Source organism: Mixophyes fleayi, chromosome 8 (genome assembly GCF_038048845.1).
Source record: "Mixophyes fleayi isolate aMixFle1 chromosome 8, aMixFle1.hap1, whole genome shotgun sequence".
Taxonomy (NCBI): domain Eukaryota; kingdom Metazoa; phylum Chordata; class Amphibia; order Anura; family Limnodynastidae; genus Mixophyes; species Mixophyes fleayi.
The window spans coordinates 20,495,851-20,510,004 of NC_134409.1; the positions used below are offsets into that span (position 1 = coordinate 20,495,851).

Here is a 14,154-nt window from a genome sequence, read left to right on the forward strand (position 1 = left end):
TGCTAATCAGAAAATGTTCATCATCATCATCATCATCACTTATTTATATAGCGCCAGCAAATTCCGTGGTGCTTTACAATTGGGAACAACATTGATAAGACAATACTGGGTAACACATACAGACAGAGAGGTAAGAGAACCCTGCTCACAAGCTTACAATTTATAGATTAGAATGTTAGCTTAAGACACTTAAACAATGATTCCTAGAAATGGTTCACAAACAGACCACAAATTTTTATTGCAAAAAAAATAATAATACACGTAGTGAGCAAATTCGTCATATTATGATAACACCAAAATATTTGTCTAAGCAGAAGGACAAAATTAAATCTTTTCTTTGTTCTGAGACTGGAAGCCAGCACCGCGATCAAAGGCAACTTCATATATCACCAGAGCAATTAACAAGAGTAGCAGTTTGAAAATTAGAACATATTTCTTGCTAGTCCTCCCTCCTTGTCATTGATATATGGAGTATGGAGAGACTCATTTATATACAACACCTGACCTTCTGGATCACGTAGATGAAGAACATAATAACTTAAACAAAGAAGAGTGGCAGAATTGTCATAGAGAGTTGCCCTGGTCAGAGAAGATGAGAGCACAGAATTTGGCAGACATTGTATGCAGAAAGGTTCTATTAAATCACCATTACACAAATGGTTCACACACTGCAACCAGGTAACCTGAGGCTCGGCAACTGTTGTACCAATGACCACCATCCACACACGTTCAGTAGAGAGGGCAGATGAGTGTCATAGTCCTGTCATAAATGTTAATATGGAGCACTACGCTCTGTCTCCTATCTTGGTAGTGGCATACCCTGTGATCTAGTGAAGCCAAGAAGTGGGGTAGCCTCCAGCAGTCCACATTGCTCTACTGAGCATACACAGACAGAAAGTAGGGCAGCCTCCAGTCGTCCGCATCGCTTTACTGAGCATGCACAGACAGGAAGTTTGGCTCTCAGCAGGTTCTTTCTAGTGACAGTTGAACTATAAAAAAGTGAGGTGCATCATTTTTGTATTTTCTTACTTATATATAGATATATAACAACTTGTTCTCTGACATTGTCCCCAATATAAGTTTACTACCATCTGCATATATGAATATACTATAATAATGTTAAGTACATTAACTGCATAAGCTTGTCATACTTCCTGTCTGTTACAGTCAATATCAACTGTGAGCAACTGTATATGTGTATATAGCATCTGTTACAACAAGTTCTGAAATAGAACAAACAAGTTGGTGAAGTCTAAAAGCTTCTTGTGGTTCAACATCTACCACCAATGCCGCTGACACCTATTACATATAACGGCACAAGTGCCCTGATAATAGGTTTCTGCCAATAATTAACCCATCTGACACAATGACTTGTAACCATACATTTAATTTGACCTCAGAGCAGTCGGATCCCTGTTAGATTTGGTACACCTTGAACATGACCATATACATGAGTTTACTGTACATCCCAATCGACAACTGATCATCCTGATCAGATGCTGGTTGGGATTGATAGTCTTTTTGGGTGCATACATGATGAGATTTGTAACCAGTAGTCTAAAGAGGCCAAAATTTTCATCAATTTAAATGGAAAACTTGTCCCAAAGTATGATTAAACATCATACCAAATAAGACATATCACAACTTGAGTATCCAGTCTATCACTAACGGTCATATCTTTTGGGAAAACCAAGGTTTTAGTCATTATGTAGTCGAACAATGTCATCGGATGGGTAATATTAAAGAAAACCCACACAGAACTTAAATAATACAATTACAACTCATTCTAAAACTATGGGGATTGGATGCCAGAGACCACCACCATTTCTGAATTAGCCAATATGAATGTATGTTCCTCCTGCAGTAAAATTACAAGGTTTAAGAGGGCTCCAACATCTCAGAGAGCACAAATGGAGAAAAACACTGAAATTCTAAATTCTCTTGCCACCTCAAGCAGGTGGGCTGACCATTGATCAGGTGCCAGGAGTGAGTATCTCATAAATGTAGGGGGTTCTGAACACCTGACCCCTGAATCATCGTTAACATACTCTAAGGGGTGAATTTATGAAGCTACGGGTTCGAAAAAAATGGAGATGTTGCTCAAAGCAACCAGATTCTAGTTGTCATTTTGTAGAGTGTACTAAATAAATGATAGCTAGAATCTGATTGGTCGCTATGGACAACATCTTCGCTTTTTCAAACCCGCAGCTTGATAAATTTACTCTTAAGCCTTTATAACCCACAACATCAGGACCTGACCGATGAATGTAGTCCAATTCAGCAGCAGTAGGACTGCAAAACATATCTCCCTACACCAGCTTGCTGAAGCTCCCTCTAGTAATAAGGCCAGGGCTGCTGTCACAGTCATTGATCAGTAGAGGGAGCTTCAGTAAGCCAGAGGAGGAAAAAAATTAGGTGCTTCATGTACATCGGGGTTCTTAAAAAAATTTGCTATCGGGTCCAAAACTATCATAGGGTTAAACACAAGAGTTTATCACTTCTGTCATTGCACATATGCATTATACACACAAGCATGGTATATTGGTATTTAGAGCCATCCTGCCCGAGGTTCATCTAAAAGCTACATTGCATAATAAATATAAAATCCAAAGGAAATTGTATAGCACCTGCTGGTTATAAGATGTAATACTGCTTTAAAATAAAACAATGTTAGCATTCCTTGCCCTTTATCTCTTGGCTTGTTTGTATTCCAAGCACTAGTAATCCAGTGTCAATTACAATTAGTTACCCCACGGTGTCTCTCCTGTTCTAGTTTGTGTGCTACAGGTAGGTTTAAATGGTGACTTGAAGCTGCACCACCACCTAGAAAAATGATTTCTAAACATGCCCCTTAGAGAGACAGTGTGAGCAGGAGGACCAATCATAAGCCACAATCTCTTGACCGTAGCTTGTGATTGGCCCATCCACTCCCATCCACCTACAACCACCAAACTCGTTTTTGTCCGGGCTGTGAGAAAGAGGAAGGTGCCCGGAAATATGGCTGTACGGAGCAACCTCCAGGACTCAAGCTAGGAAAACAGGGAACCTTAGGAAAATATTTTCCTAAGTGGTGATGCTGCTTTAAGCAACCAAGAGCTGACTGTCAGCATTCGTCAGCATCATAATTATGTATATTATGCACATTTAAGGCTAATCTATGCCCCTGAGCCTGCATTGAATAATAAAAATTAAACACATTTGTCGAATTCCCAATGTGTATTAGCCGCCCCACTATTCCCTAAATCCTCCATATTTTCTCTATTATTTCACATTTGTCCTCTCCCCCTCGTTCCTGCTGGCAACAGGACGTCTCAATGCTGAGTAATCACACTTCACCTAACAGACAATAATTGCAGTAGTTTTTCAACCGAAAATCTAATTTTACATTGTAAACATTTTTTTTGCAGTAAATACATCATAATGAAATATGAAGGAATTTTTGCATACATCCAGAAAAAAAGCCCTTTGCTTCTCATTTTTGGAGCCTGGATTAAATGTCTGGCGACACAGGGGTTAAACATACATATATCTGCAGGTCAAGGGTTAACCCTTTGTAGGTATTCAGGGTATTGTTACTTTTTGCATCTCATAAATTACCAACATATCTCTGGCAGAGCGGACCCCCCCGATGAATACCACCCTGGGGAACTTATAATGGAGCAGACACTGAATAAATGACATATAAGTGGTAAATTCCAATTTCACGTTCCATGCGCCTGACGCTGGCAGTTAATTCTAAAACAACACCCCGAGGTCAGGCAGAATTGTACTCTATGCCACCATATGACAAGGCTGTCCTACTTATTTCAGTTTTTCTTCAGGGCTATGTCCCTAGTAGAGAAACTGGGAAAAACACACATCTTTTACAGTCTGTTAGTCTCTGTTACCAATACATGCCTGCAAAAAAGCTGCGTTTTATAGCAGCACGGCCGAAAAGAGCTTTGTACCCATAGGATATAACTAGTGGCTGTATCTTCATACTAGAAAATACCATAAAAGGCCCGAGGAACCACTTTTCGTTAACAGATTGAGCTGTATTTATTTTCAATTCTCCCAGAAAATATTGCAAAGTGGTCTGTGCGCTTCGCTTGGCCGTTAAAGGACCTGCTGTGACAAGCACTGAAATGAAGCAGTTAAATGTGGGAACTAGGAATACAGGCCTCAGATGAGATAGCAAATAAATTCGACGAAACATCCCACAAGTGGACCTTCTGTCCCACAAGTGGAGCCTCTATGCCGCTAGCTATTTGTGCTGGCTAACCTGGGACGCGGTGTCTAATGGGAACTCAAGATTTCACTAGGGACTCTTGTAAGAGAGTAATGGACTTTGTGGAGGTGAACCCATCAGTCCTGGCTCACAAGCTAGTGTGCCCTCATGTTGAACGGCAAGTGTAAATCGGCAGCGCACACCTGTAGTGCCATGTGCACAACTATAGTGCCTTGTTTGTAACCAGGGGCCTGATTCAATAAGGATCTTAACTTGAGAAACTTCTTATTTAAGTCTCCTGGACAAAACAATGTTACAATGCAAAAGGTGCAAATTAGTATTCTGTTTTGCACATAAGTTAAATACTGACTGTTTTTTCATGTAGCACACAAATATCAACTTTAAATTTCAGTGTACAAATAAGCAATCAAGTATTTGTGTGCTACATGAAAAAACAGTCAGTATTTAACTTATGTGCAAAACAGAATACTAGTTTGCACCCCTTGCATTGTAACATGGTTTTGTCCAGGAGACTGAAATAAGAAGTTTCTCAAGTTAAGATCCTTAATGAATCAGGCCCTAGATGTGCCCGAGAGGCAAAGCAAAGAGGAACAGCGCATCTGAGACGATGAGTTCTAAAAGACAGGTTAGTTACAATTCAATTATGAAGCGCTATACAAGCAATGATGGGGAAGGTTGGCATAAAAGGGAAAGCCCCTTATGCAGTCCAGCAGAATAAATGCATTTCTTTTCAATAGGACCTTCCTGAATTTCAGACTCCAACATTTCTTCCAAACAGAGGGATGAAGTTTCGTTAAATCTTGGTGCGGTATATTCGGGTATATCGGGGAGTGGTCGAGCACATAGTTCCACAATTGCCTGCACCCACTGCCATGTGAGAGCGAGCAGAGTGGCACGCCCCGCACATGCTCTGAAGACAAGAGCAGGTACCACAAGAGGTCAGGTTGCGTCACCGGGCCACCCTCTAAGTTTTGCTAGGGGTCCAGCGATGTAGTATTCTGACCCTGGTTCAGAGGTTTGTAAATGCGTGTTAGCAACGACTTGAGAGTGATTATTAAAATCGTCAAGGTAAAAAGGTAAATATAATTTTGGGACCTCGGAGATTGAACTGTGCATAGAGCCTTATGGTGTTTTACTCCTGTTTTTGAGAAAGTACCTTCAATATCCCATCCTTAATATTTAGCTGGGGTTGACTATGACTTTAAATCAGATTTGTCCAACTATGCAACATCATAGCCCTTTCTGTAAATTGCCCTTTTTAACGAGCCCGCGCATGGTATGGCATAGCAATACAGCATTGATTAAGGGAAGCACAACAGCAGTGACCAGAGTACGTGGATCAGAACTTTATACATAGAATACTGAACATAAGGATTAATGCAACTGATTTTGCATTTGGCTGCAAAAACGAGATTTAATTTGTGGGATGAGACATTCTAATTAAATTCAAGTTGTGGACATTGTATGTATTGGTTAGTGCTCCTGAGTTATCTATCTTGGAGGATCCTGGTGTTTGTAATACCAGCACATAGGACTCTGGGCCAGGCATTGCAGTGCAACCAGAGGAGACCCTGCCAGGACAAGGTCTGTGTGAGCCAGTACCCCAGGCTGGGTGACATAGCAACTGTCTAGTGGTAATACTGCAGGAGGACTCTGAAGGAAACTGAGATTGTTACTTTGGAGTTGTGACTGCAAGAGGCTGCTGGAAGGTAGACACCACCATTTACCCTGTACCTTGATAACGTCTCAGGGTGTTGTGCTGATGTAATAAAGCCTTATTTTGGATATATTCTGGTCTGCCCGAGTGAGTTAGCGGTAAAATCTACTTAGCCAGTCTCCATCATTGTGTGCTTGTGTGAGCTGGGGCTGCTGTCACAGACGTGGGGGACCAGAGGCACCACAGTTAATCCTGATCTCAACGCTCCATCAAGGTTCATTAGAACCTTCTTGCTGGTGTCCTGGAAGCTGCTCTAAGCAGCAGCAGTCGGTAACTTCCAGACGGCATGTAGTCATTCCGGCGACAGTGAATCTTTTGACTTTTATGCTGTGGACACCAATTTGGTGACAGTGTAAATGTCAACAGATTAATTCTGTTGACATGTTTAAAATGGTGACATAGTAATGTCGACAGTAGTAATTTCGACAGTCTCAATGTCAACATTCAAAGGGCAATGCCAGCGGCATTACAGCCGGCAGATCCAACACAAAATATTCAACATTAATAAAAACAAGACACAAACATTAACACCAGACCTCCCCCCCCCAAAAAAAAAACACATCAACCACAGAGCTGCCAGCCTAGACTGGTACTAGCAAAATTAGGGGCATAAAGCGTAGGGTCCCCCTGATTTTACTAGAACCAACACAAGCCTTTGCCAGCCACGGCTCTATAGCAGGGAAACCCACAGCATGAGGTCCCCCAGCCATAATGACAACCAGGTTGATATCATGGGGCTGGATTCCCTAGGGAGATGGGGTCCGCAAAAAAATAACCTGACACGGTACTGTCGACAATCAGAATGTCGACACAGTTAAGAGGTGATTGTCAACAGGTTATAATGTCGACATTCACAATGTCAACAGAAAGCATTAAAAGTAAAGCAGCAATGCCGGCACTTTCGCCGGCAGTACCTAATAAAAAAAAGAAATAATCGATTCATCCCCCAGCCGGTACTTTTTATTGTCGCCATATCGTACCCAACCCTGATAAAACTACCCCTTGGCGTCAGGAAAAGCAGACGCAGTAACTGAGACAAGCACAGCACACATACTTCTTGCTACATTTAACCGAAGCCCAGGTTACAAAGCTGTTTAGGGTGTAAATTAGCTGTCTCTAAGCAGGTTGTGTCCAGCTATGTGTAATGCACTTATCCACTCACTGGAGGGAGAAAATGTCAAAGTTAACAAAACGCTACAACTTTGTTAACATTGCGCACAACGGGTAATATAATGCATTCAGTTTTTGTGTCAGCAGCTGACAATTCATCCTTTTAAAGAGGCACAGGCTCCAGAGGATCTTTGAAGTAGATGAGATTGAAGCAGAAGTGAAAATCATTCAATCTGTGCTTAGTGTATTGTGACACTGTCCTGTGATTAGAATACAGAGTAGTGAGCAGCACAACCAAGGAGCCCAAGGCAGACTAACCACAGCTGACTAACGGTAAAGCCTATTAAAAACACAGTGGAAATGTCACACGTTTGTGTAACCCATAGAAACCAATCAGACATTAGCTTTCAGCGGTCTGACGCAACATACACCAAAGAGAGTCAATGTAAGATTAGTTGCAACTTGTACTAACACTATGGGGCTGCCAGGTGCACACATTGGCATGAGACTGCCACCCCGGACAAGTAACGCCAATCAGCGTTACTTGTCCATATTGCTACGGTGGAGCTTTCAGTAATAAATAGACCCCTATGTTATTAAAGTCATCCGTCACACAATGCCATCTGTGTGTTGAGATAGTATTTGTGAGAATGCAGCAGGAGCTGGCTGGGGGGCATCTGTCCCCCCGGGCCGGTCCCATAGTGGGCTACCTTGGGCTGAGTCACTGGATCACCTGTATCTGACTCTTGGTTACAGGTAATGGGGCTTCCCCGCTATTTGCTGTATGAAGGCATCATGGGGTATATTTACTAAACTGAGATTTTTGCCTTTTTAATCCGTTTTCATTTCACACATATAACAACAGCCAGAGTGCCAATTTTAATACTTGTCAAATATGGATTAATAAGGAGCTTAGAGGTTTTCCAGCTGATAAGGAGATCAGCTGAGGTCCATTTTTGTTACTTAGTATGCAAGAGATTGTGGGGTATATTTACTAAACTGCGGGTTTGGAAAAGTGGAGATGTTGCCTATAGCAACCAATCAGATTCTAGCTTTCATTTATTTAGTACATTCTACAAAATGACAGCTAGAATCTGATTGGTTGCTACAGGCAGCATCTCCATTTTTTCAAACCCGCAGTTTAGTAAATATACCCCTATGTGTTTTTGAGAAGATACTATCTGAAAGTGCACAGCCCCATTAAGCAAACCGCAAAATATTTTCACCCTAAAACAGCAATAACAATTATTTTTTGATTAGTAGTAACACATATTTTTACAGTTTATCTAATTTAAGTTTGTGGCTCTCCTGCTGTAGAACTCCTTTGACTGGTAGGGCAAGCTGTGACTTCCAGTTCTACAACGGATTCCCTAACACAGGTTTAGATTGCTTTCAATTGCATGTTATAAACAGGATTTTAAAAATACATTTAAAAAACTTTAGGTATGTAAATGTCTGAATGTGTCTTCAAAAGCTGAAGTTTTTAAAGTTGATGGTCTTTTAAAGCTGTTGTTTTCTTTTACAGTATGTAATGCGATATATAGGATTCTATTACATTTGTACCGTATAGCTCAGGATATTTAAAGTTCAGCAACGGCATTACACGTGAAATAAAGATTATGAACTACATAGAGAAAGCAGCACAGTGGCCTAGTGCTTAGCACTTCTGCCTCACAGCAATGGGGTCATGAGTTCGATTCCCAACCATGGCCTTATCTGTGTGGAGGTTGTATGTTCTCCCTGTGTTTGCGTGGGTTTCCTCCGGGTGCTCCGGTTTCCTTCCACACTCCAAAAACATACTGGTAGATTAATAGGCTGCTATCAAATTTGACCCTAGTCTCTCCCTCTCTGTCTGTGTCTGTGTGTGAGTGTGTGTCTATATTAGGGAATTTAGACTGTAAGCTCCAATAGGGCAGGGACTGATGTGAGTGAGTTCTCTGTGCAGCGCTGCGGAATTAGTGGTGCTATATAAATAAATGATGATGATGATGATAGAGACAACCACCAAACTGATCTTTTATGTATGCAAAATAAACCCACTTTGGCAAGTGCATGAAATAAACAGCACTGAATATATATATATATATTATATTTATTATTACAACTAAATGCATTATGCTAAGATACAGCAAAATAGATTTAACAAATCAATTTAGCAGCAAATATTGCCAATGCAGTTAAACCCTTTGGGCGCCAGTTGTTTGTACGTAGGGTAGAACCTGATTTCCTAAACCTGTTGCTTAGCCCAAATTCAATTCTTAAACCGCAGAACTAAATCTCTTTGAGCTGTGACCCATTTAGGGGAGATTCAGATAAATGAAACCATCTCCAAAGTGAATCCCATTTCACAGCAAACAAGTTATTAACTCGATCTGCCCAGTTTGCATCTGAAAGCCCTGTGCATTATTAATATAATCTGGATTTCTTTATAGTTTGGTGTGATAAATGCCTACAAAATTGTATCTGCACTTGAAACCTTTTCAGTCCGCAGTGCTTGGTAAATCAATCAGTGCTGACAGATGCTTTAAGGAGAGTAATCTTTTCAGTCTGTCTATCTGGTTAATAGAACATTGTTTTTCAGCTTGGCTAAGGCTGGGAGACAGTCAATTATGGCCAGCGCAGTGGATGGCTGGCAGGCCCAGAAGCAACCTGCGCTCACTAATGGAAATAGCTTAGCTTCATAATCATTTTATTTCTATGTGGTGCATGATTAAGGCTTGATGTGGAAACGCCTGCACACACAGTTTGCAAATTCAAGACGTTTCTCTCTGATCCTTTATCATATTTTTTGTTATGGTGTTTTAAAGATTTTAATTTTATAGATCTGCAAACACTGGGGGCCTTTTACAAACCAGAAACAATGGACAGATATGATGCAAAATATATTTTTTTGCTGTTTTGTATCATCTATTTTTGCGGGCCTAATTCATCAAGGGATGTAAACAGTGATTGTGTGCATACAATCCGCAAAATTACTCATACGCCACAGAACGCAGTAATGTTCAAGTCATATTCGAGCGCAAAGGACACTTACTACAGCCTACGATTTAAGGGAGAGAAGGGGGGCAAGGAGGGGGCATCCTCCTTATTTGGTAACTGTGCCCCCAGCCTAGCACTTCCGTGGGCAGGGATGCACGCAGCGGGGGTTTCTGGGTCTCCAGAAACCCCTCCCCTCTGCTAAAAAAGTGCCCTACATAGCGGCACTGTACTATACAACAGCCGTGGCGCTGTCGAAGAAGCGTCCGCGGCGGTGCTGTATAGTACAGTGCTGCCGAAACGGAGCTGCTGCACATGCGCTGCAGCTCTCTCGGTTTTTTTGAGGGGGGGTGGAGGGGAAACCCCCCCTTAAAAATCTTCCGTGCGCCCCTGGTGGGGTCCACCGTGCTGGAATCTTCATTGCTACCTGATAGCAGCCTCTGTCTCTGAGCAGGAATAAAATACAGGACAAAAGCTTCTGTAAAAAGAAGGCGTGTAGCAAAGGCAGCGTCTGATTTGACAGAAACAACAATCAAGCATCCAATCAACTACTGCATTCACTTCTGCATTGTTTTCCATAGGTAATCTAAATACCAGGTCAATTCCTCTGGTATGGAAGCTTGATTTCTTTCACTGCACTTAGATAAAATATCTTTATTTTATGGGCGACAAATAGGGAAAAACAGATAAAAATCTAACAAACTTTTCCTGAATTCTTCCAATAATAATATTTATGTAATTAGCATAACCCCAGAATATTACTCCAAAATGGTATTACCTAGTCGTCTGAAATACGGGGATATATTTTTTATATATACACTTTCCTCAAGGACTGAAGTAGTTATAGACCAACTACCCACTGTTATGCTAAATCTGGCCTTTAGTATTTAATTATCATTTATGACCAGGGCCGCCGAGAGGGGGGGGGAGCGGGTACAGTTTACCCGGGCCCGGCCATGCCAGGGGGCCCGGGCCGGGCCCTCGCTGCTAATTAAATTTATTTTTATTTTTTTATTATTTTTCTCTGTTGCGCTATTTTTTTTAAAACTTTTTTTATTTTTTTTTCCCGCGGGGGGTGGGGGGGGGGGTGGGGTGGGGGTTCATGGGAGCTGGAAGAAAAAAAAATAAAAATAAAAAATACTCACGTGATCGCGCGGCGCCGTGTCCCTCCTCTCCTCCATTCACACTGACTGCTGGGCGTGACGTCATCAAGTCACGCCTGTCAGTCAGTGAGGAGCGCCGCAGCCAGCAGGAAGAAAGAAGACAGAAGAGGAGACAGAAGAGCAGAAAAGAAAAGAAAGAAGTTGACAAAAGGTAAGTAAAGAAACGGAGAGGCAAGGGGAGGAAAACAGGGAGGGACAGTACTATAAAGAAAGGGGACAGAGAAACAGAGGAGGAAAAAAAGGAGAGAGCCACAGAGTAATAAAAAAAAAAGTGGGAGAGAGGAACAGAGGAGGAAAAAAAGGAGAGAGCCACAGGGGAATAAAAAAAAATTGGGGAGAGAGGAACAGAGGAGGGAAAAAAAGTGGGAGAGAGGAACAGAGGAGGAAAAAAAAGTGGGAGAGAGGAACAGAGGAGGAAAAAAAAGTGGGAGAGAGGAACAGAGGAGGAAAAGAAGGAGAGAGCCACAGGGGAATAAAAAAAAATTGGGGAGAGAGGAACAGAGGAGGGAAAAAAGTGGGAGAGAGGAACAGAGGAGGAAAAAAAAGTGGGAGAGAGGAACAGAGGAGGAAAAAAAGGAGAGAGCCACAGGGGAATAAAAAAAAATTGGGGAGAGAGGAACAGAGGAGGGAAAAAAAGTGGGAGAGAGGAACAGAGGAGGAAAAAAAGGAGAGAGCCACAGAGGAATAAAAAAAATTGGGGAGAGAGGAACAGAGGAGGGAAAAAAAGTGGGAGAGAGGAACAGAGGAGGGAAAAAAAGTGGGAGAGAGGAACAGAGGAGGAAAAAAAAGTGGGAGAGAGGAACAGAGGAGGAAAAAAAAGTGGGAGAGAGGAACAGAGGAGGAAAAAAGTGGGAGAGAGGAACAGAGGAATAAAAAAAGTGGGAGAGAGGCACAAAGTAAAAAAGAAGGGGGAAAAGCAGCATGGAGGTCGCAGTGTGAGCATAAGGGGGTACAGTGTAGTTGTGATGAAGGGGCACAGTATTGTGTGTGTGATGGCACAGGGGGCTTGTTGCAATGTAGTGTGTGTGAGGTAGGTGGCGGCTAATTAATGGGCGCTATTTTGTTTGTAGGGTGATGGTGAGGCAATTTAATAGTAGGGACTATTAATTTAAGATGGGGTGGTTTGGGGGCTATTGAATCTTGGGGTGAGTTTAGGGAGAATGAGGTCTATTTATTAAATGTGACTATGAACTATTTAATGGCAGTGATGGTTGCGGGAAATAGGTATTGCTGGGGCTGTTTGCAGGAAGTGAAATAGGTTTATTTATTAAATGTAAATAGTATTATTTTAATGTTGGGGCTGGAGGAAGGCCTAATTATTAATCGTGGGTGCTATTGATTTAACGCCGGGGCTGGCTGTAATTTTCTAAATGTAGCCATTTTTTTTCAAAATAGGTCCTTCAACATTCCTGGATCCGGACAAGCCACAACTAAAGAAACCAGCAGCCACAGGTGGAGAAAGTGAGAAGAACAGGTAGGAGAGAGCAGCACAGTGTGTGAAATGTTGTGATTCTAGTAGGGACAATACCAATTTTTGGTGAATGTTGTGCCCAATGTAAGGTGTAGGCCAAGACTGAACTGTTTGTGTACACACTGCATTGTTTGTATACTACACTGTGGTGGTAGATGTCCTGAAAGTCAGGAGTGCTTGAACATATGTGACGCTCCGGCGAATTGAGAGCCTAGTGGTTTTTATGTTAGCCACGCCCCAATGGCACGTTTGCCACGCCCCAAAATGCATGACCACACCTCCCAAAATTTTTGCACCGCCGTTTGGCTAGCTACGCCCCTGAATGCATGACCATACTTCTAAATTTTTTTGCGCCGCCGTAAGGCGGCGCAAAAAAATTTTGGGGCTTATTTGACTATGAGGGGGGCCCCATGAATTTGTTGTACCCGGGCCCTGAATTCTTCTTGGCAGCCCTGTTTATGACCTGGGTGTGGACTTCTCTACGGAGGCCAGAAGAATATCTCTCTTTGGAGTCAAAGAACAGGTGAATTTTCCATGCAATAGTCAATAAAAATAATAATGTTGATAACATGGAAAATACCAAATGAAAATCGTCTGAGGTCCCACAGTAGGACTTATATTGCTTCTGTACATAGCAAGGAATGTAATCAGCAAGATGGGTGCATTAAAGTCACTATAATTACAGCATTATTGTTTTTCACTGGCTCCGTATAGAAGGGCTTTGTAATACTGAAAACAGTGTAATAAAACCATTTACTGTATGCCGGCTTCATTGATGAGAAGACTTCTATTACTATTTCCATCAGGCAAATGGCTCTTTTTATGATGTCTCCTGAAGTTGGCAGACTCGGCTGTTTTAGGTTGGAATGACCTTCAGAATTTGTCTCCTTATTATTATACTGATTATTATAAGTTTTGATGAACAATAATAACACAGGAAAACAGCAGCAAGTTTTAAATGCAGCTTCTCACATCTTCCCGATAACAACCACAAAGGGTTTGCGGGTTTGGAAAAGTGGAGCTGTTGCCCATAGCAACCAATCAGATTCTAGCTGTCATTTTGTAGAATGTACTAAATAAATGATAACTAGAATCTGATTGGCTGCTATGGGCAACATCTCCACTTTTCCAAACCCGCAGTTTAGCAAATATACCCCACAATCTCTTGCATAATAAGTAACAAAAATGGTCCACAGCTGATCTCCTTATCAGCTGGAAAACCTACAAGCTCCTTATTAATACATATTTGACAACTATTAAAATTGGCACTTAGGCTGTTGTTATGTGTGTGAAATGAAAACAGGTTATGAAGGCAAAAATAAAATAAAAATAAAAGAGTCTGTATACTTTGCTCAACATTCCGGGTCTGTTTAACCTCACCCTGAGGCTGCTGACCAGAGTCTTGCCCCCGGGCTAAAATTTTCCAGCCCTCTCCTGCCTTTATGAGAGCAGAACGGCGAGGGGAATGGGCGCATGCACGTAGTCAATG

The 14,154-nt window shown here is 41.8% G+C and overlaps 1 protein-coding gene across 4 annotated transcripts in view; it reads right to left on the bottom strand.

Annotated features, from left to right (window-relative positions):
- The window catches only part of LOC142099006 (cytosolic carboxypeptidase 6-like), a 1,251,957-nt gene that overhangs the window by 106,084 nt on the left and 1,131,719 nt on the right, over window positions 1-14,154 (bottom strand). The gene's annotated exons all lie outside the window — the stretch shown is intronic.